At 42.9% G+C, this 26,457-nt stretch overlaps 2 long non-coding RNA genes across 2 annotated transcripts; one reads left to right on the top strand and one right to left on the bottom strand.

Annotated features, from left to right (window-relative positions):
* The first annotated feature begins 5,894 nt into the window (after nucleotides 1–5,894).
* Nucleotides 5,895–10,764, top strand: LOC129385032 (uncharacterized). Its single transcript, XR_008612562.2, has 3 exons — nucleotides 5,895–5,975; nucleotides 6,119–6,281; nucleotides 9,419–10,764. It is a non-coding gene; the product is annotated as an uncharacterized lncRNA (long non-coding RNA).
* Nucleotides 10,765–19,414: 8,650 nt separating this feature from the next.
* On the bottom strand, nucleotides 19,415–25,018 carry LOC140218366 (uncharacterized). The gene is made up of 3 exons (XR_011894643.1): nucleotides 24,505–25,018; nucleotides 23,369–23,449; nucleotides 19,415–21,063 (listed from the first exon to the last, which is right to left on the bottom strand). It is a non-coding gene; the product is annotated as an uncharacterized lncRNA (long non-coding RNA).
* Between the last annotated feature and the right edge of the window lie 1,439 nt (nucleotides 25,019–26,457).

Below are 26,457 nucleotides of genomic sequence, written 5' to 3' on the forward strand. Positions count from 1 at the left end.
ATACAACTTCAATACAAGCACTTAAATTTGATGAATTTAGCACAGGACGCCACTAAGTGTCAAATGCAGAAAAGGGCAAAGAGGAACAACACACTGTAGCAAAATAACTTTCTGAATATCATCTATGTCCAAAATGTTAACTTTGCGTGCTTAGACATGAAATAGTAAAAAAATACCTCATATCGTTCATCAAGAAACCTTAAGGGGCACTATTGTCAACTAAAATTATTTGTTGTAACTTTCATAATTAAAATGTGCAGCACTTCATTGTGCTTCTCCATGCTCCAAATACAATAGTGTCATGCCACTAAATTGAGTGCGGCTTCATTTGAAGTTGCGTTGTACCAGTTAACATGCAACTGGAGTGCACTTCTCGCCTTAAGATGGCTTTATAAGGACTCCCTAATTTAAATACTACTTATAGTGAAGCGTTTTCGGACTGAGGATTCTTGGACTGAGGACTGAGGAATGAGGATTCTTTGTAGTTGTCTACCAAGCTGGTTACACTGACAAATGTAGAATGTGACACATACGAAGAAATGCTCAGTCTTCTGATAACCATATGCGAGTCATCTGGCTTCTTTAACCCTTTGAGGTTCACTGTATGTATGTACATCTGTGGCGGCAACGAAACACTCGAAAAAGTGCACCTTTTCAGAACAAAGCATCGCCTAGCATTACACTAGAGGCGCTGCAAACTTCTAGGATTTCTAGAAAATATTCTTACTGCGGTGTCGCCCCTTGGCTTTCTTGAAAAGTGATTTTTCTCTTAGCTCCTTCGTGGCTGTCATTGCATCTCTTTATGGGTATTGCCTTTTCACCTAGTTTACTATAAAAAGCTTTGCAAGTTCAACTAGATTAAAAAAATTATGCTACTTTATCCTGCATAGAAGAATAAACCATGCGTAAACCTGCAAATACTAAAACATTTTGTCGCTTTATTGTTACTTAAAAACATTATTCAGCCATTTTCTCCGAAAGTCACTCCGAACTTACATCTGCAAAAAATGGGGATGTGGAAATGGTGATTTTTGAGACCAAACTGAATACAAATCGATTATTGGAGAGCTTTTTAGTAATGAACAGCTGATATCAAAAATAATGTAAGATGTTCACATCCTAGTATTCTTAATGTTAGCAAGTTCCTGTCATGCATACTATGCCGTGAAGAGCTGTTTATTAAAAGTACAAATAGAGAAGCAAACAAGTAGTATCTTTACATGCGCAGGACTCTTTAGTAAGCGTAAATGATTGCTGTACAGCCTCTAAATTACAGCTACCTAAGTGACGTAGGCTGCTCTACTACACAACTGCCCACATTTTTTGTCTATACTATGTCCTTGGAGGTGAAAATTACCGTACTTTTGCACAAATATTGTGTTTCATTGGTGTTTGAGATATTCGAAAAAAAATTTTTAAAAGCTCCATTTACGAATAGTGACAATGCGATATGAAGTCTGAATCAAATAGGACACTATTGAATTCAATTTTTGAATGTTTCGAGTATTTGCACACCCCTAAAATATATATAACGCCTAAACTGGGGACACGTATTTCCTTACAAAATGTGATCCTCAAAGGTTAAACGAGAGCCACTGGAAAGTCCATGGTATTGTATGAAGAACTTTATTGGGTCCTGAAGGTCAACCCTAGGTTGATGCGGGCCGCTCCCACGTTGCGACTGTTAGGCCGAGCTCTTCAGCCACATCGCAGGCCTTCTGGACTGCCCGAGATTGGTCAGAGTGATTAAATGTGCAGCATTTTCCGCCACCATTCTTGTTCCTTGTCACAGTCTGTGAAGACCGCGGGGCACTGCCAAAGCATGTGGTCAAGAGTAATGATGTAATTGCACTTATTACAATTGGTTTGAGTTTGCCTCTCCGTATAGATCCTGTTAATATAATGTAATAAATATGTCCTTGTCTGCAGCAAACATAACGTGACTGCTTGGGCTCTGTAAAGCTTACCGTGTGGGAATGGGTATTCCCTTCTCCTTAAATAATAGTGCTTCGTGATTTCGTTCTATATGTTAATAATCGATCCTTGTGTTCGCCGGGTGAAGTGTGAGTTGCTCGGTCTTGAAGAGCACGGCTAGAAAGTCCTCGTGCTGCTTCATTTGCCTCCTCATTAAGGTTTCTCCGAGTTCCATCCACCACCCCAAGATCTGCAGGAAACCAGCGGATTTCGATCCTCTCACTGTTGACCTTCTATAGTGACCTTGTTGCTATCCGTGTCACATATTCGTTAATAAAGTTGCGTATGGCTGTTCTAGTGTCGCTGTAAATATGAGCCCACCGATTAGCCCGGATGGCTAAGGCGATTGCTACTTCTTCTACTACTGTTGGGTCCTTGGTATAGACGGTGATTACATCCCGTATGTTACCTCGAGGGTCTACAACAACGGAGGTATACGCATCCTTATCTTTAACTCAGAAAGCGTCAACGAACACCGCCTGCTACCTATGTTGAACTATGTCTTGAAGGAGTGCCTTGGCCCTTGCCTTCCGTCTCTCGAGGTTATGTGTCGGGTGTATGTTCTTAGGGAACGGGGTCGCCTTAATTGTTTCTCGTAGTCCAGCTTGCAATTCTGCTAATAATTATCGTTTGTTAGTGTGGATGTTAATTTCTACGCCTATTTCTTCAACTAGCGCCCTTCCGGGTCGTGTCCCCATTAGTCTGTCCTGGTGGGCAACCTGTTGAGCCTCAGCTATCTCTTCTAGTGTGTTATGCAGCCCTAGGCGCAACAAGCTATCATTGGCCGTGCTGATGGGAAGTCCTAGTGCAGTCTTTATAAGTTGTCTGATTAAAGCGTTTAGCTTGTTCTTATCAGCCTGTGTCCATTGTAGCATGCCTGCCACGTATGAGAAGTAGCAAAAAGCGAATACTTATACAAATCTTATGGCACTGTCTTCTCCTAGCCCCTTATGCTTGTTGGTAATTCTACGCAGAAGCCTAATGACTTCCTATGACTTGTTAGAGATATGTTGTATCATCCTGCAATTAGATCCATTCACTTGCAAGAGGAGTCCTAGCACCCTAATAGTCTCCACCTGCCTGATTGGTTCGCCATTCTTGGCGTATATGTCAATGCGGGGGTTCTTCCTCTGGGATATATCCGTTCGGCTTGCGCCCACGCTTACTGCTCCGTAGTACCAACAGTTCTGATTATTTAGCAGAGCAGTTCAGTCCTATACCTTCAAGTATTGTTTCCACCACATAAATGCTTTCCTGTAGTTTGGTCTCTGTTTGTCCTATATTACCTTCGGCACTCCAGATTGTTACATCATCTGCATATATTGCAAAGTGGATACCCTCAATCTGCGCGAGACCTCGAGCCACTTTTGACATTGCCAAATTAAATAACATAGGAGATAGGACAGACCCTTGTGGTGTCCACGTACGGTTCCCAAGTTCCAGGGTTGTCGATTGGAGTTCGCCTAACCTGAGACAAGCAGAACGGCAACCGAGAAATGCTTTGACTATATTGTGCAATCGCTTACCCAATCCCATCTCCGAGAGGATATCCAATATGGCCCTGTGTTTGATGCGATGAAAGACCTTTTCTACATCTAGGTCTATAGAGCTCTCGCATGTAGCGCGCTAGCAAGAATAAGGTGATGTTGGATTAAAAGCATTGCATATTGAGTCGAAAGTCCAGGAGGGAAACCGATCAGATTATGCGGAAGAACATTTCTGTTCTCTACATACTTATCAGTCTATTGATTATGACTTGTTCCATGGTTTTGCCCAGACATGATGTTAACGATATGGGTCTTAGGTTATCTAGATTGAGTTGCTTGCCTGGTTTGGAAATAAGAATTGTGTTAGCAATTCTCCATTCCTTCGGGTAATCACCGTTTTTCCAGAGTTCGTTCAAATACTTTGTCAACAGCCTATTGGAAATGCCATCTGGACCGGCAGCGGATCTACTGTTGAGGTCGTACAGGGCTGCGCGAACTTCGCTTTCTGTAAAGCATTGATCCATAGGCTCATAGTCTTCCCCTGTATATTCAGGCTGGTCTGTACTGTCATTGCTATCCTTAAATGGTAAATATTTAGCTGCGAGACGATCCAGAATGACCTCCTCCGTTGTGTCCTGACTCTCACGATGGACGAGCTGTGCTACTGGTGTTCTCCTATTAGATTTTGTGTCGTTCTCATGAAGCAAATGTCTAAGTATGTTCCAATTTCCCCCTCGTTTGATTCGACCATCTATGGAATTACAAAGCTCATCCCATTGTTGTTTCTGTAAATTTCTGGAGTGTTCTTCAATCTCCCTATTCAACAATGCTATGCGCTTCCTGAGTCTCCTGTTCAGACTCTGCGTTTTCCATCTTTTTAATATAGACTGTTTGGCTTCAATCAAGTGCGCCAGCCTACTGTCCATGATTTCGATATATTCCTCTGTGGTAATATCCTTCGTTGCCGCCTTTACATCTTCCCTGAGCTGAGTGGTCCAAGTTTAGAGTGTTTTCTTTTGCCCTGTCTCTGCTCTGCTTTTCCTTGCTTTGCGAAAAAGATCCCAGTCAATGTAGTTAAAGTGGTTTATCTAATTACTGGGTGTTTCCAATAGTATTTGTAATATGTATTGATCACTACCCTGTTCAATATTGGAGTTATTCTAGGAAGCGTTCACTAACTTTGCTACAAAAGTAAGGTCTGGGGTGGAGTCGCTGCATGTAGATGTACCACACCTAGTGGGATAAGCTGGGTCAGTGATGAGGGAGAGATTAATATATGTAGCTAGGTGCCAGAGTCCATCCCCTTTCTTAGTATTCCAGCGATATCCCCAGGTTTCATGTGGGGCGTTGAAATCCCCTCCAATAATGAGTGGGGTGTGCTTAGCAACAGCCATAGTCTTATTCAGAAGTGCCCTGAAACTGTTTCACGTCGCTACGGCTGCTATAAACATAGAGACAAAAGAGGCTTTGCGGTTTGCTTCTATCCCTTTTCAAAATGATTTCCAGCAGTAAGTATTCTAATTTGTTTAGTCCAAGACGCAAATCATGTTCTATGTATGGTATTTTCTTATCTACGAGCGTGGCTATCCCCCTACCCGGCCCTTTGCCCCTGCATGTCGCTTTGGATCCGGATAGCCTGATTTCATCCGCCAAGGTTTCCTGCAGCATAATTATTTTCGGTTTATCTGCAGATGCTTTTAGTAACTGCATGAGAGGTGCTTCTTCTTGTGATAAAATCCTCGGCAATTCCATTGTCACACGGTAAAGCTCCCCTGCTAGCCATTGCTTATAGAACCCGCCTTATTGCTATCCGCCAGAGAACGCTTCGTAGAACCCCCCGACGCGCCAGGGAGCGATCTGACGCTTTCTGCTTCTGAGGGTAGGTATTCGTCGTCCTCGCCTTGCGCTTCTACTTTGGTAAGCCTCTTTTCAGTCGTCAGTCTCCATTTCCATAATTTATCAACCTTGAAGGTAGTTTTATCTTTGGCATCCCTAAGTTGTTTAATCGCCTCCTTGATCTCTTTCAAAGCAGAGCACACTGTCGTTTCTACTGGGCTTATTGCCCGCTTCTTTGGAGCTGGTGTGTTTTCTTCTTCCTGGCTGTTGTCATTATTCACTGGTTTGGCAATTACTACCTTTGTGGAGTTAGTCTGCGAGTTCTTGCGATGTTCTACAACTTGCTTAGTAAGTTCTTCATTTGCCTTTTTCAGATATGTTACCTCTTTAATTAGCTGTTATATCCTGGCATCATTATCTCCGACCGGCCGCCCCGCACCGCTCTCCGCAGCCCTCACAGTACCTTTCACTTTGTCGGCCCAGGCTGTTCCAGATGTCACCTTGTCGCCAGGTGTCTGCCCTCCTCCTTCGAAGCACACCTGCAAGTCACGTGATCTGGAGCGCTTTCTGCCCTTCGACGGCGAGCGGGGCCTGAAGCCGAGTTCCTGCGCTGCTGGGAGCAACGTTCCAGACATGCAAGCTGCATCTGAGGAAACCTTTGAGGCGAGAAGCGAAAATGTAAGCTGAAAATTTTTCTCGGCAGAACTACTCGCCTTTGCGGTGTATAATTATTGCGTTTCTGAAGATTATCACTTCCTTCACATTACAAATTTGTAGCTATCGATGTCTTTACATTTACGCACCTTTTACTTACCATGCAGCCATCAACCAACGCTGGGCAACAGAAGCCTGCAGAGTGTTCCGACTAAACTCGATCTCTTGCTGACCAGAAAAGAGCAGACATACATGGTGGCTTTCCCCCAGCATCAACTCGCAATGATGAAGGCTGCCCCAGACCTCTAAAAGAGGATTTGACTTCTGCAGGTACCTTGCGACTTGAAACACCAGCCCAAACTGATGACTGGTGGGATGGTTCCACGTGTGGTTGGACCGCACACGAGGGCTTGCTACTTTGTTGGATATGAAAGCATTGTAAATGCCCCTGATGCACTACGAAGTTTGTGTGGGGTGGACAGCAAGGCGTTTTCTTTAGTGCTTAGTCTTTTGCCAGCTGTCAGGGAAAGAACAACTCATTAATTTTATTCTCATGACAGAAGTAACAAAATATTGGATTTATAAGCCCCCTATTGAAGATATAAATCTTTCACACCCTGAATGCTTCAAGAAAAATTATCCAGAGTGCACTTTGATCATTGACTGCACTGAAGTTAAAACCGAAACACCATCCGAAATCAGGCAGCAGCACCTGCTGTTTTCTTCATACAAGAGTTACTACACACTAAAATTTTTAGTTGGAATTATCCCAAATAATATGATTGTTTTTGCATCTGAGCCTTTCGGCAGACGGTGCTCTGATACACAAACCACTCTTGATTCTGGTTTTCTTCACATCGTTGAACAAGGTGACATGATCTTGGCTGACAAAGGTTTCCCTGGTATCCGTACAGAGCTTGCTCACAAATGAGTACTCATGATCATGCCGCTCTTTTCAGCTGGACGTAGCGTCCCATTTTCTCCTGAAGAAATGGGGTGAATTTACAGCATTGCATCTGTGCGCGTTCATGTTGAAAGGGTGATTAAAAAAATTAAGCAGTACGACATCCTGAAACATGACATCCCAATTTCACTTATCTCTTCTATGAAGGAGGTTTTCCGTATGTGCTGTGTTTTGGCAAATCTTCAACCACACATAATTGCAATGACATAAGCACAATGACAAGAATGTGCCCTTTATATTGGAGTTCCCTAGGTGTGGTCTGTTTCCCTGGATGCGTCCATGTATGAGGCATACAAGCTGCTCACATGCTGTGAAAGACGCGGTCGTGGTGGGCTGTGGATAGATTTTGATCATCTGTGGTTCCTCAATCTGCGCTGATATTAAACCACAGACGGGTTTTCTTGCAATTCGTTTGCATTAGAATGTACCCACTGCAACAAGGATTCTGTCCCAAGGTCTTCAAAATGTAAAAAGATGCCTAAGAGATAGCGTCCACATTATCCATAAGGATGCATATTCTTTTCTTGCCATGATATATATGTGTACATGTATGGTGTTATTACTGCCGTAATGTTATTTTTTTCTTCACTTGCGGTAGTATTCTGGAAATTTTTTTTTCTACCTCCCCACTATAATGCCAGACAATGGCACTACGGGTATTATGGTGGATAAATAAATAAGCTGTGTGCATGCGTGCAGGTATAGCACATTAGCGCACAGCACCACATCAACTTTGTTTTAACACTTGTCCTGGCCCAAGGTCATCATATCAAAAAGAAAAAAAAACTAGCAGGACTGTTCTAACTCTGTAACATCAAAGTTTTATCAAGTGCTGACTCAATGGGAGATGTTTACTTATGGGGAAGTAAGTTTTAGGAGTGTGAGGGGGTGGCGGTTGAGAGACAGCCTGGGCTACCATAGCGCTCTTGACAGATTGCATCTCGTATCTTTATATCTTTCGATGGGTTTAAAAAAATAATCATGCATCTATAGTCGGATACAAATTTAGAAAAATGGGGAGGCCCCGCCCAGATGACCGAAGCGCGGCAGCCGGTTGCCTCAGCGACTAAAATAGTCCCGCTCGAAAAATCGTGCTCCTGAAGCGCGTAATTCTCGGTTTAAATAAAGACTTTTGTATTTTGATGACTGGTTTAGTATAGCTGTCATGTGCTACAGCACATGCCGGATAGCGGCAGGAAAATAACCCCGTGCCTTCTACAACGCTGCCCGTCGTCTGCTCTTTGCTTCATTGCAAGTGACAAAAGTAGAAAGAGCATCTCTGCAAGGCTTTTGCGCTTGTTCACATGTACACGGCGTATCTACTACCCGTTTTCCAAGCTTAAAATGAATCAATTGCTATTGAAAAAGTACTTATATAAAACAATGCATTAATTGCAACCAATACAAACCTGGGGCGAGGATACGATCGAGGCAGCTAGGTAAAAAAATGCTTCATTCATCGTTTTAAATAAGTACTCTTGGTTTTCAATAACATGAAATTTTTATTTCTTTGGTTTTGTGTTTTCACAATTTCACAGCACGCATTCTACAGCTTGCGCGTGCAGTGAGCACTGGTGGACTGCAATCAATCGACGGTGCTACACAACGCTCGAACACCGTCGCTAGACGCTTGGCTATCTCACTGCTGGAAATGATCGTTCACGCTAAGTTGACGGCGACAAATCTTTGCATTGAAGGCTTCTTCTGCAAATATTTTCTGTTGAGACACTCGTAGGTTTGTTTTATGCGCGCACGCTTTTCCGATTTCTCCTTTGAATGATTTTGCTCTATTCACCCCGTCCGACGAAAAACGCAGCGACACAGTACATGAACACACCCGCAGCTAACAGTATGCACCATTCCTTGGAAAACTTTTCTCGTCGTAACTTCACTCGGGAGCGAAATAAAACGACATGTAACAAACACGCAGGATGTGTGTTCGTGGCGTCGCCACGGGATCCTGTTTTCAGGCAAAGCTTAGCGCAGCGCCAGCGATGCCCGCTGCAATGTTCCTTCGCCGGATAACGGCTCAGAATAAACGCACGCGGCACAAAACCGCATCGTAAGCTCGCAGTAATATTTTCGGCATGAGAGACCGTAACAAACAGTTCTGGAATTCACTCTTACGAGGGGCTGAAGCACACAGCTGACGCAACCTCACCCAGTTCGAAGCGCGGGCGGCCATCTTCTCCGTCGGCGGGGTCACCGACCGTCCGGCTCATGACGTTAGTCCAGAGTGCGCGCCCATTGGTGGATGCTCGTGTGCCTCCGCATCGGAGGAGTAAACGGCCCCTTTTTTCTAAAGTTGTATCCGCCTATAGTTGTAGAGCTGCTCTCAAATAATAGTCACCTCTGAGTAGATTTAGTGGCAGGTGACAGTGGAGATGGTAATATAGTTAACTCATCAGTATTTGTATTCGTCACTAAAGGGCGCATGTGATGTCAAACTTGACAGCAGCGGCTGTGCCGACCGGTCAACTAAATCTGCGCATTTTATACACAGGACACCACCGCCTTTCCCGGTGGCTTTGGGTCTGCATCTTCGGCGGATCACCGTTGCACGTGCCGCATCTCTTCGACTATCGCACGTTTCGCCGCTCATCTATAAACTGCCGTGGTCTCCAGTGTGACGTCAGCGAGCCGTGAACCAGGATTGGCTGCCTGAAAGAGGCGCCGACTACAATAGGAACTGTGCCTCACCGCTGATCCTCACTTGGCAGCAGCGGCTGTGCCGACCGGTCCACTAAATCTGCGCATTTGATACACAGGTTTGTGCAATCATTTGTAGCCAATTCTTATTTTATTTTATTTTTTTATTTTTCCCTGCCGCTGCTGCCAAGCTCTTGTACAAGTGTTTGCTGAACTGCTAATTTGAAATGCCTTCTTACGTGACAAAGCTGTTGAAAGATTTTAAACAAGAAATGCGAGATATGCGCTGTGCACTAGAGAAAGAACTTCGAAAAGAATATAAAGACCTGGAAAAATCCGTAGATTTCTTTAGTGAACAGTTTGATGCTATGGCTGAGCGCAGTGCAAAATCGAAAAAGGAAAACTCAGTGCTAAAGAAAGAAAATGCCGCACTATCGCAGGAATGCGAAGGACTGAAACAACAACTATCTGACCTTGAAGACCGGGTGACAAACCAAGAACAGTACTCGAGGAATCGGAACATTGAGATTAAAGGTGTTCCGGTAAGCAACGACGAGAACCTGTCTTCAATCCTGAGCAAACTAAGCGACGCTATAAGTGAACCCATTTCTGATTCCGATGTAGACATATGCCATCGTGTGCCAAGGAAAAACAAAGGATGTCCTAACATTGTCGTGCAGTTCCGCTCTCGTGCGAAACGGGAAGCGGTGATTGAAAAGGCCAGGAAGAATCGAATTTTAACTTCTGATTTTGGTTACCAGAGTGCTGATGGTTCCAGTTCTCGTCCGGTATTTATTAATGAACACCTTTGCTCCGCCTTGAAGAAACTTCTTGGACAAGTTGTTGAGCGAAAGAAGAAAAAAACATGGAAGTACGCGTGGACAAAGGGCGGCAAAATTTTCGCGCGCAAAACAGACACTTCGAATGTACTGCGCATATCTTGCGTTGCGGACATCGATAAGATGAAATGAGGATCCAGGAATCCGAGCACTTTTTCAACCGCCACTCACATCGATGGCTAGTAAATCACTGAACCCTGCATATGTGACTAAAATTTATCATAAGAAGCCGTGCACATCTTTCTTACTGTTAAAGACTCAGTTAGCGCGCAATAAGTCTAATGAGCTGTGTGCCTTGCTTTCATGTTTTGGCTTTCCATTTGATGTTATTATGCTCTGTGAAACATGGTACCGACACGAACACGAAGTAATACAGATCCCGGGTTACACAAGACTCAGACAACAAATCGCTCAGTCAGTAACGGGGGAGGAGTACTTTTCATGGCCAGAGAAAGTTTTCAGTGTGATAAAATCGACGACTTTACGGCGGTCACGCCGGACTTTGAAATTTTGACCGTCATTGATAACAAAAGCATATTATCTGTTTTATGTCGCCCTCCAGGCGGAAACGTGGCAAAGTTTTTTACATATATGGAAAACTTCTTATCCTGGATAAATGAAAGCAGTTATGAATTCGTCCTGGGCGGTGATATAAAAATTAACATGTTGAACGAAACACAGCTACGTACTGATTTCACTCGACTATTAGAAGCTAATGCATGTAACACAATTACTGCTCCAACTCGCATTAGCAACGACTGTGAAAGTTTGCTTCATGTTTTTATTACAAACATGGAATCTCGAACTATTAACTCCGGAGTAATCAGCGCTCATATTAGCGATAATTTGCCAGTATTTATTCTCCTGGAATCGTACGTCTCGGCTAACGAACCGAACCACTGTCCCCCATTGACTATTCAAGATATTAATCCGTCTACACTTGAGAACTGCCACACAAAAATATCAAAAATAAGTTGGCCCGAGGTGTACAATCAGTCTGACGTAGATGCCGCGTACGAGTCATTTCTGCGTCTCTTCAAGAAGGCTTACTCGGAATCTTTTCATCCTAAAAGACTGAAGCCTAGAAAAGCTAGAAAACCTTCTATAACCAATGCACTTCTGAAACTAATCAAACAAAAAGATGCTCTCTTCAAACGTTCTTTAGACACAAGAGACACATGCCATCTATCCAAATTGAAGAAATTTCGAAATAAGTTAGCTGCTACTCTTAGACAAGCCAAGAAAGATTACCTTCATAGGTTGTTTAATCCTGAAGGTATAAACCGAACGGGTATCACGTGGAGAAACTTTAGCACAGTGCTTAACATTGGACGTCAGCATTCAGAGGGCGTACGAGAATTGATAATTAACGGGGAACGTTCATCAGGCGCGCATTTAGCAAACGCTTTTAATAATTATCTTGTGTCCCTTGTAAATAGTTTGCACGATCCACGCTCCGCAGAGTACCTCAATTCCAGAAACTGTTATAGCGCTTTTTTACTTCTAACTAGCGCCGAAGAAATTTATCTCACATTTTCCGCTCTGCGAAATAGTAAAAGCTGCGATATTGATGACCTGCAAATACGCCCCGTTAAACACGTTTTAGATCTGATATTCCCAGTTCTTGAGTATGTGTATAATCTGTGCTTTGTAAACGGTATATTTCCCAAGCACATGCAGCTCGCAAAGGTTACAGTACTCTTCAAAGCCGGTGATAAAAACAACCTGTCTAACTACAGAACAATATCCATTTTGCCTGTATTTTCAAAATGCCAAGAAAAATTAACACTGAGAATGACCGCTTTCTGCGAAAAACACAATATTATTACTTACTGTGAGTTCGGTTTCCGAAAGGGTCGCTCGACAGAGTTAGCTCTACTAACACAAAGGGAACTAATACTACAAGCATTTGAGCCAAATTTAGTGATACTAGGCGTTTTCGTCGATTTTTCAATGTCCTTTGACATAATTAACCACACCACTCTGCTAACAAAACTTGAAACTTATGGTTTCAGGGGCCCCTTCCTTGGCTTAATCAAAAGCTATCTGCAGTTCAGGTGACAGAGGATTTCAATAAATAACTGTATTTCCAATAACTTACCCATTCATTCTGGTGTACCTCAAGGAAGCTTTCTTTGACCTTTGTTATTTAATATTTACGTAAACTACATAATGAATATTGACACCACTGCCGGATTCATCATATACGCTGATGACACTAGTCTGTTCTTTACATCTGGTTGTGCAAGCAACCGGTTGGCTCTTGCGAACGCTGCTTTAAGTGAACTTAATCGATGGAGTTCATTGAATTCACTGTCTATAAATAAAAACAAGACAAAGGCTGCACTTTTTCAAACTAAAAACAAAAATGTCCACGTTGACGGCCATTTGCAATTGGGTTCCTCGATTATCAACTTTGTGCGATCCATTAAATGCCTCGGGGTCGTATTTCAAGAAAACTTACTTTGGAATCTTTATACAGACTCAGTTGCTAACAAAATCGCTCGTGTTGCGGGAATACTAATGAAACTTCGATTTTTTTCTTCCCTTGAGCGTCAAAAAACTGCTTTATAACTCTCTCTTCCTGTCCCATCTGAATTACTGTCATTTAGTCTAGGGAAACACTACGATGTCTAACATCACAAAACTTCTATTGCAGAAGGAAGCAGTGCGCGCTATCGCCAATTCTTCGTGTGACGCTCATACGCAGCCTCTTTTCAGTGCCCTCAATTTACAACCGGTCACCTCCATATATCGTAGTATTTTACTCAAGCGTTTCACTACTGCGGAAAAACAGAACACGAAATTTTTCGTGGGCAATGAATTCTAACATTTATAACACACGTCACAGAGAAACATGGTACGTTCCTAAAGCGCGCACTAACTACGGTCAACAAATGTTACGCCACGCACTGCCATCTTCGTTAAACTCATTAGAAACTCCATAGACACGTATCTCTCCTTTTAATGGGCTCATTGTGGATTCCTTTTCCTTTCTTTTTTTTTGCTCTGGTATACACTGATGCCATGAATGCTTAACCATTTTCTCTGCTTGTCAATAACTTATTATTTATAGATGTGAATTTCAAGGCTGTATTACTTGTATCGTTTTATACTATTCGCTTTCTGTAATATCATTTCTTGCAGCAGTCTATTGTTGATTTTTTTACCCGCATGCATTTCTGTTATACAATGTTCACTAATGTTCACTTTTTTTCTCGTTTATCCTTTATTGTATGTTTGTGTTGTCGTTATTGTACACAGTGCCATTTCTGTAGGGGGTACAGACTCTGTCAAGCCGAATTCATATGGCTTTTGGTCTGTACTCCTGTCATCTGTAAATGTATAGATGCAAATAAACTTGAATTGAATTGACTGTGTGGAGAGCTCTTTGCATGGCGTGTTGCAGTGACATGTGCGACATCAGAGCATACAGGCCAGTGGGCTGTTACATAGGTTACCATGACATGAGGCTGCATGTTGGACTATCATTGTGTCGGGTGGTCTGTGCGGTGACACCGGTGTCATTGTGCAAGTGAGGAAAGGAAAAGCCTACACTTTAAAATTGCAGGCATTGCATATGTCTTATGAGCTAGCTCTTGCATATGTATTGGCTCGCTGCAAAGCATGACCCAACAGACTGTGGCAGCTGTGAACGTGGTGAAGTTGAACATCTTATAAAAAGTTTATTTGAAATCTTGGGCACATCTCTGCAACTCTTAGTGGTGCAAAACAATAACTATCATAGCACAAACATTTCTCACTTACCTATGCATTCGTATAAATACTTGGCCATTTCACTGCACAGCACATATTGTTTCAACGCGAGAAAAGCCAAGCAAGATCTGTACAAACTTACTTCATCTCACAAGTGATTAGCAGTGTCTTAGAAGCTACATGTGTGAGGTGACTGCTTGCACGAGTGTACTCAAATCACAAGCTCCTGAGCCAATGTGACAAGTCTGGAGGCTGTTGCCACGTGCTTGCAGTCCCCACTCCACTGCAAGCCACCTGTTATACACGAGTGGAAGTGAAAAAGTAAAGGGACTTTTGAAATTTCTCGCGCTAGGATTTGATAACACTGCTAGTGTCCAGCGCTGAATTAGTGTAATCTGCAACGCTTCTATGGCACGTGTCACTCTTGTTCCCGCGTTAGTCGTTAGAGTGTAGCAGACCGCTAAACATAGCAGCTCCATTTTCGGAAAGTGTGTGCAAGGTGGGTCCCGAAAGAAATGTCAGCACAGCATTAGCCACAATCTATATTCGGCTTTTGTGAAGGGCGTCCCCAGGTTTGTGGAACCACTTTACATGATGCCGGCCGGAACTAATTCACCCAGAGCACCACAGCCGCAGCATGCTTGCATTTGCCTAGGCCAGCCTTGCATGTACATTTGCTTGCGATTATGGCATGCTGAGGCGAAAGCTGAAATGCATATATGCAGTGAACAAACGCATGTGCATGCATAGAATGAGAATTCATGCTTTCTACAGCACAAAATGCCTAGTACGTCCCTACATAGGCAGCTGTGCCACATGAAGCAGCAAAGCAGCGAGAAGTGTACCGTGGCAACACCAAAAAGTTGGGAATGCACAACATAGCAAGCAGCAAAAAGTGGGAGATGCATAGCATAATTCACAGAATATGTCAAGGGAATGCGCAACACAGCAGGCAGGGAAGAGAGAGATGCATAGCATAATTTACAGACTATGTCTAGGATTAGTTGCTGTCTAGGACAGGAAAACGTATCAAGTAGCAAAAATGAGAGATGCAGTATATAATTCACAGGTCAAGTCCAACATCTCACTTCGGATAATCACTATTAAATAGCAGACCGACATAGCAGCAGGCATGGCTGGCAATTCACGATTCGAGACCCAGCCACAGCGACAATTACCAATTCGACCAGTGCGAAGTGGTGAAGTGACCAGGTTTGTGCAAATGACCACAAATGGTCGGGCTGATTCGGTGACATTGCACTACCCCACTACCAGCAGCACAGGTTAGAGAGTTGAATGTGGTCATCCTTGACCTCAAGCCAGCACGTTGAGGCAGCGCAGCAGGGTAGTATTGATTACAGCACATTGAAGTTCGAGCGCTGTCATTGAAAGTTACATCAAGCGAGCAGCGCACGAGCTCGCACTGCAGCGCGATTCGCACGTACGTTACTGCAAAGTCATGTGCATTGCATCAGTTATTTATCAATTGCTCAAGGGACAGATGGCCGCAACTACAGCGCAAACATAACTGCTTTTCTAGCGGCATGCAGTCAACAAAGACTGCAGGAGGCCCGCCGTTTCGCGGCATATACACTCTAAAAACTAAGGGAGTGCCGGGCACTCTCTTTGAGGGAGTAGCTGCTTGTCCCATATTTCACTCTCTTTTCGAGAGTACATCGACCCTCTTTGAGAGAGAGTAGGTCAACTCCTCCTGACAGAGTTTTGTTACTCCACCGCAAGGGATTGCTAGTACTCTTCCGCAGAGTGATAATACTCTTCCCACAGGGAGTGCTAGTACTCTTCCGCAGAGTGCTAATACTCTCCCCGCAGGGTTAATAGTACACCGCCAGACCGAGTACTTCTACTCCCCCAAACAGAGTGCTTGTACTCCTTCAGAACAGAGTGCTAGTACTCTTCCCCATACCCTCTTAGCCAAGTCCTGGTCACGCATGCAGGCAGGAAATCAGATCAAATTAGGGCCGCTGATATACTGTTCCCTAGGCGGCTCCTCAGAGACACTGGCCCGATTCCAAGCGGCCTTCAGAATAGGCGTGAGCAAAGTTATGCAGGATTTTAAAGTCATTTTTTCCTGGCTATTTGCTGCCTACCGTGAGGCGTGACTGCTCTGAAGCGGCCTATGCGTATGCGTCACGAGCGCCACTGAGGAGAAAAAAAAGCGAATTAACACATAATCTGCAAATATCTTCGCAAATTTCACAATCAGGAGTCACACAATCTAATTTGAATACAATTGTTAAGGGAATCACATACTTATCAAGAGTCACAATGATCTATACATCATGTGGATTCGAACCCGCGTACACTCGCATTTGTGCAATTCAAAACACGCATCATAACCATTACACCACAGCACCGCCACGCCCTGTCGTGTTCTTTTAGAGGTTATATATATACCAAACGTATTTGATGAATCGGCTGTGGTGGGTGGGGTTTCTCTGCAGTGTGCTGTGCTGTTGTGTACTGGAATACGTGTGCGTTTGCATCATTTCCATTCCTTGCTACGACTAACGAAGGAAGACAACGTAGACGACAACGTGAGAACTATTCACGGCTTGTCGTCACCGCAGGAAAATAACAAATGTGCCGTTCAGCTCATGATCGAGTGCTTCTCCAGTCCATGTTCTCCAAAATACGCGGATACAAAGTATTGCGCCAACCATCCACGTATGTGAATTTAATTCGCGCGTATACTGGTGAGCAACTGCGACGCCAGTACCAGGCATTTCGACGTGCCTCACGCTGCCGTGTAGGCGTTCTTTTCAAGTGCATTAGTTTAGAGTTTGGTTCAGTCCGCTGTGAGCTGTTGTCCTGCATTAGCAGCGGATCGTTAGCGTTTTGAAGCGCATGCATTCCAGCATTTGGAGACTGCTTATGCCGATAGCCGCGTCAAATGCATTGGCACGCATGTTTAAATGACTAATGTGTCCACTTGTTACGCGTGCACTGCTCGTATCCTGTGGCAGTGCTCGTTCTAAAAGCTTCGAAGACCATCTACACTCATGCGTGTGTTCAATTTATATATGCACAGGATGGACTTGCCGGCTAGTTGGTTGAGCATTTTAGAAGAAACAGCGCAACACAAGGACGACGCAAAAACATGCCACACCACGAAGCGCTGGTGTGGTTGATGCTTTTTTTCGTCCTTGTGTTTGTGCTGTTTCTTCTTCCACGATACACGCACACCACAGGTACGCGAAAGATTAGGAGCATAAGTGGTTAGCTCTGTTTTCCCCGTTTTCTCTCAGTGTCAATGGCACAGTGCGTAGCCCGGAATTGTGCACGCTTACCCCCATATGCAGAAATGCATCATAACTTGAAGCCCATGCTTGACTTGATCTAAACGACGCAAGTCGTGAACGCACCAAAAGAAAGGCAGTGAGCGTCTTGGGGGACGTTCGCACCAGGCGTCGTTTATATCAAGTCAAGCATGAGCTTTGTATTAAGATACATTTCTGAATACGGGGGCTAGACATCTGCTTCTTCCAGAAAATGTCGAAGAAACGCCCGCCAAAACCAGGCACATTCGTAAACTTAACTAGGCAATACGAAGCTCCATAGAAAAAAAGAAGAGTGGTATTAAAAGCTTTCAGTATTTTTCTTTACTCCAAAATAGTTGCGCTCTCGTGGCTTCACTGTACAGAGATAGTGCAGCGTTAGCTAGAAAGCATGAATTTCGTAACTCCATGCCAAAATAAGTTTGTAAAATTATTTAGGTGCTAGAATCCAGGGTTTGTAGCGATCCTTGAAATCCTTTATTTCTAAAATGCCATGTTCAAGGCATTGAAAACCCTTGAATTTTTAGAAGTACTGGAAAGTCCTTAAACTTGTACACTTGGCTAGACTTAGCAGACATTGCCAAGCGCTTTTTTTCCCTTCTGTGACACTCTTTCGCATGTCACAGAAAATTGTCTCTGGAGGTAATAGAAGGAAAGCGACATCCTTAAAGTTGAAATTACAAAGGAGCTGCAGATACCAGTTTTATGCACATGGAACCGGCGACAAATGTGCTTGGAGGAGCAGAAGCAGGAAGCTCAACAGTTGAGGCATTCGAAGAGAAGCCGTGAAGAGTAAATTGAGAGCGACAGACACAATAAAAAGAAATTAGAAATGACTATTGCTTATTTGATGGTGAAAAAAGCTGAGGCAACAGATGACATCACATACACTGTCAAACCAAACAGTATTCAAAAACTGCAAATGTTGCAGGTCCAAGTAGTTAATTGTGCTATTGCAGAAAAACTTTGAGCGCTTTCTTGAAATGCTTCCTTGTGTGCATTTAGTGGTGGGTGGTGAAAGGCAAATTAGCAGTCTTTCAAATGTTTGAAATCACTGAAATGCGATTTGTTTTGTTTTCTTTTGTTTGCGTTAAAGTTAACGGTGTTCTTGAACAAGTTATTGCCTGTCAAAACTACTACACACATTGCACGAGGTCCTTGAAGTTACTGTGTCGGGGCCTCGAAAGTCCTTGAAAACCATTGAATTTTTTTCTTCAATATTGCTACGAACCCAGTAGAACAACTGTCATGGAGTAAATACCTTGGCTGAACAGGGGCTTATACGCAGAGCACAGGAAGACTAGAAATGCAGTAGTAGGCATGGAGGGCCCTGAAAAAAATGTGCCACATCCGCTCGTCTGCCTTATGTTTCTGCACCGACTGTCGCATTTTTAATAGAAGTGCACTTTCTGTTCTACTCCAATAAACGCAACATTACGAACTCCAGTGTGGGGCAGTCCTTCAGCCAGTGCAGAACTTTTTCTGTACATCCGAGTCAGCTCTGTCATTTTTCCAGCATTGTAGTACAAGATTTGTTAAACTGGTTTAGCAGAATATGAGCAGTATACTCTTAAATTAGCTGTTTATTTGTATGCACAAGTTCAGGTCCTCAGTTTGGTTGCATGACAAATTGCCATACCTCAATAGATACAAGAAACAATTTTATTACAGTTTAATAAAATCCAAACAGTAATAATCACAACAATATAATGACATACATTTCTTTTGGTACGTATACAGCCCATGTCTTGGCAGTGTATAAATTCAACTATACACCGCAAGTACTGTGTCCTGACCACTATTATTCACATGTGTAAAACCATCACAGCAATTCAACAAATATCACAGTAATTAGTGACATACACTTTGTAACTGCTTTACATGAGCATAATGTATACAAATGGTCCCTGTGTACCTACACATGACTAGTGCCACCCGAGTACTATTACTCACAGGTGTAAAACCAACAAAGCAGTTCTTTAAAAAATATCATAGCGCTTAGTGACGTACATTTTCTAACTAGCTTATATAAGCTTTATACAAACATGAGAACATACACAAAGCTAGCGGTGCACCCGCATAGAAGTGCGGCCATCTGAACACGATTATTTGCAAGTGTAAGCTCAACAGAACAGTTCGTTATAGTGACGCACATTTTGTAACTGCCTTATACAAGCTTAGTGCAAGCACAAGAATGCAGAAAAATATAAATTAAGAACTTGCTCTATGCATACACAAAGAGATCAACACAAATGGTAAACACCGCTTTGAAGACAAATGTGACTGTGGCAAAGCGCAGTGCTGTGCCGGTTGAAATTGCCACCCACAAAAGTATTGAGCAATGCTTAAACCACAGGCTATAAAGTGCTGAAAGACTGCGTCTCTAACGTAACTATGTTAATTCAAATTTCTTGAATATAGGGCTCGCTTGCAGATAAGGCATCTGATCCAACTGACCTGATTTTACACCTGCTACATGCATACAATGCACTCAGATATAACTGGTAATAATAATTATAAAAGGCATTTAAAAACTTGATAGTATGATGAAGATGCATGACTAGAAAAGTTCTGTCCCCCTCGTACTTGTTAAAAAGGTGTAAGTACGACACATGTTCTTTATTTCCTCAATTTTTGCATTAATGGACAGCCGGGAACCTCGAACCGACACAAAAAAAAAGATACTGCTATGTTAATAGTGTTATGAATAATTTTTTGTGAAAGCTTTTTTACAGACAAGTTGCAGTCTCGTTTCTGCAGGTTGAGCTGTATCTTGCAAAATAACTTGAAAAGTGGTCACATGGGAGCATGACACTATATCATAATGTTAGTTTCAGTTGACTCTCTTGCCCTACAAGTCGCTGCTCACTGTGGCCAGTGATGCAACAGCAGTGTCTGTGTGATTTTCGTCACACTTCTGTCCTATGCCATTCTTACCAGAGTTGGCGGCACATAGATACCCAAATTTCGATAGTGTTGCTTTCTCAGGTGGTTGCCTTTGATTTGCTCAATATCAGTTGGCACTTCAGCTGCATCAAACTTCTTTTTTACCTCTTCAACAACAACATCAACAACAATCTTATGACACCTGTGTTGTCCTTCTAGTTGCCTACAAAGACCAGTCAATCTAGCAACAACACTGACAGTCTCTACTATCTTGTAATAGGAGAGAGGTGTGTCCCACCATGTGTTCCACGTTGTTGTCACTATGTGGGCTGGCTGGGGAGGCAACAACTGTAATCTGTTTGCATTTGCATATATTAAAGTGATGCTTGTACTGTGTTATAACACCTAACTTAGTCTTGCACTTGCTGCACAATAACACTGGCTCACAGTCGTGGTGAAAAGCTTTTGTATGTTGAGCAAATGAGTTGTATCCACTACAAAAAAAGTCAGTGATCGCACACATGTTGCTCTACCAGGCCTGGTGTGGTTCCTTCTGACACTGCTGCTGATGCTGACGCGCTGCTGCTTGCCTCGTACACTGTTGCAGCTGCAGTAGACATGGCAGTCTCTGTATCTATTGCTGCCGTGTCATCTGTCATGGTAACTTCCAAGTGGTATCGGGCTCACTTCTGCAACAGAGATGTTGTTTGCCCCTTGAGGGCTCTCATGATCAGGGCCAATAATTTCGTAGGCATTGTCTCCTGCATCGAAGAACCAATAAGAACAGCATGAATTAATAAACATAGCTCTAAAAAGTACGGACGTCAAGACTTAACCACAAGCTTTGCACATAAGTGACCGGGCTTAATGAATAATACTTGCAGGAGGAGTTACACAATTGTTTGTGTATATTACAGTAAAGCCTCATCAGAAGATATTCAAGAGGCACGGGAAACATGTCTCTCGAAACCAAAAATTTTGAGACACTGAGGAGCCAGACTAGATCACTTTATTATGCATCATCACTAAAGTATGTTTTAATATATCTGAAGGAATAAATGCTCAGGGTGGCTTAAAGGGCCCCTAAACCACTTCTCAACATTTTTTGAACATTTCAAGTAAACACGCGTATCGAAATCAGAATGCCGTCACGATCGACGAAGCCAAATGCCAGAGTGCGTAGCACTGCCGGAACACCACAATATGAAGAAAATGACCCCGTGCGCCTCTCTGGACCTATCCTGCACCCCCCAGTTTGTCCTGACGTCACCAGGCTGTCTCTGATGATGTCACCAGTTTCCGGTGCTGTCGATTGGTCGAACGAAAGTGTACGACTGCCGGCAAGGCCTGCAAGCAAATACACACACTCCTTCTTCCTCGTCGCGTTGCGCGCGATGCCATTGTGGGCAGCCAATGGGGGCAAAGAACAGAAACGTCAACAGAAGGGTCTCCCTATGAGGCTCTTCAACACGAGTCACCATACAGTTCCGTTGTATTAGCGCCACCCCTCGCAGGACGACGGGCCAGCGCGGCAGCAACAGAGCTTGTTGGTGTTGGCCTGTCCCGTAACATTTGGAGGTGTACTAGGCAAGGAAAAGACGATACTGTCCATATGGCGTGTACCAGATGAAAGAGTAAAATGAGTGGGGACTACTTTTCGATAATCAAACACACGTAGCTCCACTATTACTGCTCCGTTTCGAAAAATTCTCGTGGCTACCTGTTCATTGCCTTATTGTGTAGAACTGCAACACCGCAACTAAATTTCAACCTCGGTGGTTTAGGGGCCCTTTAAAGCAGACATTCACAGCTTTTTAGTGACTGTAGATTGTGTTAGCTTCCTTCCCAACTTCTGGAATTTAAACACTTCACTTTGCAAGCCTTGTTGCTCGCAGTACCTTTGAGGTGCTCTTAGACGCTCGTCAGCTTCAACTGCCGACACTTTCTGCCCTGCACTGTCCTCGTTGCCCTCCTTTTCTGGTTCATGCTAAAAGAGACATGCGCGATTGACTTGTGTAAGGATTGCGTGATCTTTACGCCCTTCGGAGCACACAAGTTGCACAAAGTGAATGTGTCTGGGTTGTGTCCCTTCGAAGTAGTGAATACTTAAAAAGTCATCCTTAGTAACAAAGGTGTCTCTTGTACACAGTATTGTTAACGTGGCAAACATTGGAAAACCAACCAAACCATTTTCAGATGTCTCTTACAACCAAGTGCATCTTGTAATGAGATTCTACTGTACTGAATATTTTTCAACTATGGATCATCTGCATGTACATATAGTCACAAAGACATGTGTGGAATGGCGAATCGGGAAACAGTTCGTACTCTTACTTTTTGTCCCTAACATAAGCAGCTGATAACAATATGATAAAAAAGCAGGCAATGAGGCTAGAATGGAACATAATCCTTCAGCTCTAAACAGTTTTTTGGGCCCACATCATTCCCTCACATGACATAAGGAAACAACTTGATTGCAGTAATGGCTGCATGTGATCTGAGTTGATTGAAACAAACTATACGTAAGGTTGTCCTGTATGTAATTTTATCAGAGTGCTTTTTAGATGTCCTGCTGGTGATCTTGGCTGCGCGATGCTTCTCATGCTTTTTGGCACGATTCCTTTTTTTCCACTCCACTTTTTTTTCAGATTTTCTCCCTTTCCCTTCTCCCTTGTGTAAAATAGCACAGTTGAAGTATCAAATCTGTTGAACTAACGTGTGTATCAAACCTGTTAACATGTGTGCTTCTCTGTGGTCTGTGTTGTATTTTTGTGCTGCACAATTCAATTCAAGATGAAAGATGGAACGTCCCTGCCTTTAGTTTAATTGTGTGTGTGTGTGTGTGTCTCTCTCATGTTTTGAAATATATGTACATTCAGGAGTGCCTGCATGCCCTTCTCTCCTGCTCCAGTGACGAAAAGGAGAGCCTGTTTATGTACCATAGTAAAAATTCAAAGGTTTTCGCTGCGCCCATTTCATCCCTTATCATATGGATCTGTCACAATACAGAATAGCAGTGGTCCATAATACTAGCCCATCCCAACATAATTATAAATTACCACATACCGACATGCTGCGAAACAGCTGTTGCAAAGCCGCTGGTGAAGGCAATTTCCACAGCACTGCAGTGGTACAGCCGAGTTCCACCTGTATAGTGACAAATCCATATGCGTGTTAGCAACTCAGTAGTTGCTGATGGTTTCATAAGCTTTACACTACACAATAAAGTAATCTAGACAACTTTGTTGGAACAAATGCACATAATTAGGACACCACTTAAACACTTAACACAATTAATTGCCCCCAATCTCTCACTCACTAAGGGATAATACTACTGAAACATCGGTGGAGAGCTCAGATTAACACAGCCCATAAAGGACAAGCGTTCTTTGAGGAAAACAGCTATAACAGCGGTTAGTTTTCTTGATCATTTTATGTGGTAGCTTTGATTTAAATGTCATGCAGTACTATAAAATATGAAGTGCCGCATTTCTAGCAGCAGAAGGCGTCGTCAGGCTCATGGTACAACAGATTTTTGCACTGTTTGTCAGTGAGCCGACACATACAAAGAAAACCGAATTCACACATTCATATACAGTGTCAAGTGCACTTCTCCTTCTGAAAACGCAGCCACCAGTTCCAATGTTGCTGAAAGGAAAGGTTATATAAAGTGCCAGACTGCATGGAACTGCCACTTATGACTGTAAATGTATGGTCTGCTGATTGCAGAGGTAGTCACATGCTATTTCTAGTCTCTTTTAGAAGCATTACTAAAGAATAAATTAAAATCTATTCACAAGTCACGAATTTCATGCATCCACAATTTGGCTAAATAACCTGTGAGAAAAAGACATGTTTACCTGGAATAGTAACCTTTTTTCCTGCTGCAAAACTTTCCTTCGAATTAATGAAATAACTTTACAGCGTCATAATGTGTTTCTCGCAACTACTTGCCGGCAGTGGCGAGTTAGTGTTTATATCCGACTCATTGGGCGACAATACTGCCAAACACAAATGCTTCACAAACACGAGAACACGTCCCTCGCAGAGAATAGCAACCATATATGCCTCTGTGAGACATGATCGCACCTTTGTGGTCAAAATGTACATTAGAACGACATCACCATCTCATTAAAAAAAAAACCTCCGTACAAGGCAGCCGCCAACTGCATAATGTGAAATTGCAACTGATGTCCACTTACTGGTGGCCTGTGTTTGAGTCACTTTTGGCAGTTGACTGGGTGCTGAGAAATGCACGTCCTGGGTTGTCCCTGCAAAACATACAGGGTTATGTCAAATGTTGAAAATATATATGCCGGCATTTCATCAGTCAGAAAACAAACGAGTAAACTAATAAACAACTGTAATGTAAACAGAGTACACATCATAAGATAGGCTGTCAACTGTTAATGCATTACGCAAAAAACCTAATGCATAGGAAAGACTATATGTATACACACGAAGCTGACACACAATTTAATTCGCTCTAGGTTTTTCCGTGCAGTATATTCAAATTATTATGTCTCATGGTTAGAGCATAATTAGTGTAAATTACGAACTAAATTATCTACCCTGGAAACTTTTCTTCAATATGCACCTGTGCGCGCTTCGAACAAGTAGCGTTGTAAAATTTACGTACATGGCATTTAACATAGTTACTGAACACGGATTTCCTTTGCCCTGTGTCGTGTACAGTGAGCTACATATATTTGCCCCCCCCCCCCCCTTTTTTTTGTACTAGCCATACTGCGTGCCACTGCACCTATACGCACGTCAATAAACCTCACGACACAGAAATAAAAAAAGCGCCAATCACCCATGCCTGCATGTTGTAGTGGGCCTAACCTAACCAAGCATGGGCTGTTGCTTTTTATAGTAAACACAGGCACCGTGCTCATTGCAAGTATGTATCATGTCGCTAAGCAAATATGCAATTTTATTGTACCACTATTTTTTTATCACATGGATATATCTGTTGAGAGGCAAGACAAAAAGCAGTCACTTCTCAGAACTAATCAGCTTTCTTAAAACACATTTTTAACTTTTCAATGACACTTGCTGCTATGTGTTTGTCTCCAGAGAGCATACTTGATTTGACTTTCAAATCAGAGACATTACATAAATATACCATGTTAAGATGACTGCCTGGAGCACGTGAGAATTTTCATCTTCGTGTAACATACTGTATCTTGATTTTGTTGACATTTGGTCAAATGGTACACCCAATATACCCACATACTAGTTTTCTTGTCCAAGTAACATGCCAATGTATTTTGATTTTTTGGCATTGGCTCCTCTGCACTACGTGCAGTCGCGCTGCACTGGCTCTTTCACATCCTCGTGTCCTTGCAGCTGCCTTCTTGCGTTATATAAAGCGGGTGCCTGAAAAATATTGTATGCAAAAGTCAACACAAGGGCGTGGTGCAAAACAACATGAAGACAGTCAAGGCCATGGCAATAAAAAAGTCTTAGCTCTTAGTCTTCCTAGTGAAATGCATGCAAAACATCCAAATGACTGCAACAGTCAACTGCTAAACTAACTTCAATTTTTAGATTTAAGCAAAAAAACAAATAAACCACAGTTCATCCTTGTTTTTCATGAATGTTAGAATACTCCTGCTAATGAATAGAATATTGGTCATTTTCAGACGTCATAGGTCTGTCATGAGTCTGGTGTATCGCAAACACCACTTGTGACACATCCTAAGCACGTGCCCAGTGTGCCCCCCCCCTCCCCCGCTCCCGCACCATCCCTGGTTGTGCCACTGCTGAAGCCCTAATTTGAGGATTATAGCTGCAAACATGATGCTCAGTAGGGATGAAAATATTGTCCTTCAGCTCAATGGATATATGGATGTGCCTATAAAAAAGGGCAACAAGGCTTGTTATGGCAAGCTTACCCACATTTCAATACTAACAAGTTCACTGCGGCCTGCATCTAAGCTTACTAAAAGGCATGAACTTATTTTCATGCATGAGGTGCGCAGTGGAGTTCATTTTTGACAGACCCGACTACTGCTGCAGTTTGAAATCTAGCATTTTAGATTCTTGTAGGCATGTAAAGGTTGCAGTTAAACCGCAGTTATTAGTTTATTACACCAACCTATTGTTCTGTGTACGACAGACTGGTAACACGGAATTAAAGCAACATTTTA

Source organism: Dermacentor andersoni, chromosome 5, assembly GCF_023375885.2.
Source record: "Dermacentor andersoni chromosome 5, qqDerAnde1_hic_scaffold, whole genome shotgun sequence".
NCBI lineage: Eukaryota > Metazoa > Arthropoda > Arachnida > Ixodida > Ixodidae > Dermacentor > Dermacentor andersoni.